This window comes from Solea solea, chromosome 1, assembly GCF_958295425.1.
Source record: "Solea solea chromosome 1, fSolSol10.1, whole genome shotgun sequence".
NCBI classification, from domain to species: domain Eukaryota; kingdom Metazoa; phylum Chordata; class Actinopteri; order Pleuronectiformes; family Soleidae; genus Solea; species Solea solea.
This window is the reverse complement of record NC_081134.1, coordinates 19,368,740-19,373,651: the sequence shown is the minus strand read 5'-3', so window position 1 is coordinate 19,373,651 and position 4,912 is coordinate 19,368,740. Positions and strand designations below refer to the sequence as shown.

General features: G+C 37.8%; 1 long non-coding RNA gene across 1 annotated transcript; it reads right to left on the bottom strand.

Annotated features, from left to right (window-relative positions):
- Positions 1-1,593: 1,593 nt before the first annotated feature.
- Positions 1,594-3,429, bottom strand: LOC131470052 (uncharacterized). The gene is made up of 3 exons (XR_009241858.1): positions 3,258-3,429; positions 2,777-2,832; positions 1,594-1,848 (listed from the first exon to the last, which is right to left on the bottom strand). It is a non-coding gene; the product is annotated as an uncharacterized LOC131470052 (long non-coding RNA).
- Positions 3,430-4,912: the final 1,483 nt, after the last annotated feature.

The following is a 4,912-nucleotide window of genomic DNA, read 5'->3' as shown; positions in this document are numbered from 1 at the left end:
TCAACGCCGCAGATATAGTTTCACACCAGAATCCAAAAATAGAAATCAGACAGGGGCAGGCAGGCAGGCAGGTGCAGACATTATTATTTAATAATGAATAGGGTTTCAGTGTTTGGTGACACATTGGCAGGTCTACAAAGACTCTCAACGTATCATCTCAAACTAGACAAACTTACACACACACATACAGAAAAAGTGACCCAAGTGAAAGTGAATAGACCTGGGTGTGGATCAGCTGTGACAAACCACATGCACATATTAATTATCCACCCACCAGCACCAATTACCTTCTTCACCTTCTCAAGCTAGAGCTCATCTACATCTATAAAATATCTTCATCATCCTTTAATTACTGTATACATATATATATATATATATATATATATATATATATATATATATATACATATGAAGAGGTTTTAGAAATAATGTTATCCTTGCATTTATTGTGTCTTTTCACCTTTTTACCATAGTAGTACTGCCGTCCTTTATCTATAGAGCTCCAAATGGTCTGGGCTGAAAGTACTGCTCGTGTTTGCTCAACCCAGTCACTATAAGATCCTATTCGATGTTGCCATGATACATTTCTGCAAACCACAAACACATGTGGGCTCATATTTAAGGCTAAAAGACTAGAGGAAGGTGCAGAAGTCTAGAGTCTTTTCCTTTCAGACAAACACAAAGACAGTTTTTTAAAAATAAAAATAAAAAACCTGACCAAAACAGAATGAAAAAACCCCAGCTCCTACTAAGTCCAATAGTAGCATGACTTAACTTCTGAGGATTTCAGAGACTTTAGCTTCATCAGTGGAAAGACACTTTTATAGCTTGAATCGATGGCTGACATTTCAAAATTAGAGGATTATCTTCAAGAGGCAAGAAAATACTCAATTGTCTACCCTTTAGAGGAGACACTGCCTTTGCTTCACCTTTCCTTGGAAAGTTAGCTTCAAATAAGCCATATTAAATTCACTTTGTTATTATTATGATCAATTATTGATGACAAAACTGAGACCTGCACTGTAACACATTTCCTGTAGAATTTACAGTAAAGAACAGGCAAAAAAGTTGCCAATAAAGTGCTGTAAAAGTGTTGTTAATTACTGTAAACATTAATTACAACATATTACTGGATACGTTTTACAGGTTTTTGCCGTATATAAAACACAACAATGTATTGTTTTATATGATAAACAACCATTTATTGTATTTTAATTTACAATATTATCTTGTATCCCATTCAAATTACATGAGTTACCTGCCAACTATTTTTGCCACTAAATAGCTGTTACTTGTTCATAATTCATTATTTTATTGTAGAATGTTTTTACAGCTAATATAGGTTTGCTTGTCATGTTTTGCAAATTAAGCACTGTCATTTTTTTGTAATTGTAATTATTTTCAGCTATTAACAATAATAATAAAACAAGAGTCAGTGCTGCAACAATACAAAACATTTATTAACACTCAATACCCGATGTGTATATTTTCAAACTCACACAGACATGAACAAACTCACATAAACATACACCAGACTGCACCAAGACTTGCAGCCACACAGTGTAACTTTAAATTAACTACTGTAATTTGCAGCAACAAAGTCAAATGTGTAAAAAATAACCACATCTTGGAACCATTGTTTTTTTGTTTTTTTTATACAAAACAGTGTGCCATTATTGTTTCTTTTGCAAACGGGCTCAAAGCCATTCAAAGTCCATTAACCTTTTTAGAAGTGCAGAGACATGAAGGTTGACATTGCTGTTCCACTTCTCTTGCACCTTCCCACTTCTTGGACTGATCCACTTTGTGGCCTTTGTGCCAGACGTTGGGTTGATCCCCAGGAAGCATCTGAAGTCACAAAATCAGGAAAAAGACACTTAATGAAATACATTGTTTACAAAAGACAAAACCCATAGATCTCCCCTGCGTTCCCCGACCACCGCTTTAGCTTAAGTCATCAAAAGCTGTGCAGGCTAGGCTAGTGACAAGTTTAAGACGAGACCCAGACTCTATCAGCGGTAGTGATTGGGTCTCGTCTTTCACTTGTCACCCAACGGTGCGTAGCATTACAGCCTCTGAACCAGCCCATAGACAACGCAGCGGCTACCGGAAAAAAAAAAATCGAAATAGCAGAACAGATTGACTGCATTTTCGCGGTGACATGACACACAAATATTTAAGACCCATGCCATCTGAATTTAAGACAATTTAATACTTTTTAAGGCCTTATTTTTAGGAAAATTGATTTACGACTTTTTAAGGACCTGCGGCCACCCTGAGTTCATGGACGATTCGTGAACGATAGGAAGTTTCTGACTAACTACCTTCACCAGATAAATGATGATAGTGGTCGATATTACTGTGAAAAAAAATGTTTTGTGCACATAACACACTGCTCCAAAGCCTACTGCACTGAAACATCTGATGTATTCTTGGTCTGAAAGTAGTTACAGAAGTGAACCAGACGAAGCAGTCAGAGAATGGCTCATTCGTGATTCGCAAGTCCTTTTAATGAACTGAACGAGGAGAACTAGTTCGCGACAAAGAATCGTAATAATAATTCCCATAATACTAAATTGTACCACACAAATCTTCATAATACAATCCAGCAGTTACAACACTCTAGTGTATCTTGCTGTTCTGTGGTTTTTGCTGGTTAACATCTTCAAAAAACAGTGCACTTTTGAGTCCCACACCCCGTATATTCCAACTAAGGCGAATAAATGATGCCAAATGCTGTTAGTCACACAAATAAATAAGGAAACATTATTCTTACCAAAATGTTGTTTTTGCAGCTTTCTCTCCTCACCTCACTTCAAGGTTGATTCGATCCTGTCGGCGACACACGTAACTTTCTCACACCGAGTTTAGACAACATACAGTAGCACCTAACTACCTTAGCTAGCGGCATGTTAGCCTAACATTTTTGCCTTCCATTAAACTGCAGAGCCTGGGATTACACTCGTTTGAAAAATATTCTTGAGCTAACTTTATTTTTAGTTGTGCAAACCAGGCTGACACACGATTAAATCATATTTCATGTTATTACTTGAATCACATTTTGAAGAGAAACTAGCAAGGTTGGTTTCCAGCCATGATATGCCAGGTGAAAGGCATAGCCTCAAAAAAGGTTACTAAAGTCATATTGTTAAAAACTAAAATAATTACTGTTTAATTTGGGTAAAATGTAACATAACCATGCATACAATCTTGCCTAGTTTCTCTTTAATAGTTTAGACTAATAACATAATACTTACTCTTTATTGAGTGGATGAATGCTGGGTTCGCTCTCCTCCTCCCGCCATCAAATGCCTATCCTCTTGCAAACTGCCAATATTAGCCTAACAGTGTTTAACTGTAAATGTATCATTTACAGTCAGAACCAAGTGAAAACATAACCATGCTGTAATTTTAAAATGTGTTACAGCTTTAAATTACTGTAATTATTTTTTACCCATAATACATTGCAATTTACAGTTACACCTTGTAAAAGGATAGGACAACAAGCTTCTGTAATTTTTTACTGTAGAAATTACAGAAATTTGTTACAGTGTGCTTACAAGTACATACTGTACATACTATACAAGTAATAATAATTCCTAGAGAATAATCCATAAGGGATGGACAATATAAATGTGTTGATATGAGACTCTAGATAAGTCGTAGCTGTCAGAAGACAGAGCTTAATTGTCATTTTTTTCTTTAAACACAAACAATTTAGCAGAAGAGTTGAGGCACAGGTGTTTTCAGTGATCAGTCACGGGCTTGGACAGTCTGCAGCACATCATCCAAGACCCGGGTCACAGCAGAAACAAAGGGGCTGCAAAGGGATGCTCGGGTTCCCACAGCTGCATGCATCAGGGATTTACGCTGCCCGGGCAGTCGCATCAGTATGCAGCGAGCGCTGTGCTGTAGTGTTTACATGTTTACAAGCAGTTCATAAAGGCAAGCACAAGACAGCAAAATAAAGATGGGGGGGAAAAAAAACAAGATGAAATCAAACGACTAATAAAAACAGGGATTTAGACATTCAGACATGTCACATTTTAGTGTGTCATGCATGTATGGAAAGCGACGAGTCGATGAAGCCAAAGAAGAAGAAGAAGAAAGTAATGCTACAGACAAATTAAAGATGCTGTTGGTGATAACAGAACATGCCAGATTTAACTCATTTAACAGCTTCAGAGTCACCGTGCTGTTGCGGGGAGATTGGGGGTCTGTCTCTTACGCCCCCTACCATCTTTTAGCGGAAAACTAAAGATCAAGACCGAGGCACTGATAGTACTATTGTTAATGTTCATCATGGCTGAGCCGGCGAAAAAGAAGCAGAGAAAACCGGTGTCCGAGGAAGCGTGGAAGAGTATTTCCACGCTTGGTGTTCTTGTTGTTGCACTTGTAAGTATCTTTGGGATAAACTCACTGTTCTCTATGTATTCATGTGTATTTGCACTCCCTCGATGTTGGTGTAAAGGCATTTGCTCGACCATTTTTATGGATGATCTGTTGACGGTTTGTTTTCGGTGGGTGGTTTGGCTGTTCTTCCATCGGCAGGCATGGACCCGGCTCCACGGCTTGTTGTTGTTGTTGTGTGTCAGCAGTGAGGATTCACACTGAAGGCATCCTGTAAACCTAAAGAATAGCCAGCGTCAGCTATCTCAATATATCTTCCTGCAACAGCAAATAAGTCTGAAAACAATGAGAACCTTCCACTTTCACTGTTTTATACAGTCCATCATGTGACCAACATCTGGTCAGAGCAATCCCAATCCAGTACATATTGAATGTTTGACTCAGATTTGAAACAAGGAGTGGATTATGTGGTTTATTCATATTTCAGAACCTTTTCGCTCAACCCATTTTCAGGATTTGATCCAGTCCAGTATCCAAAATCTAATCAGATTACTTGTTTTAT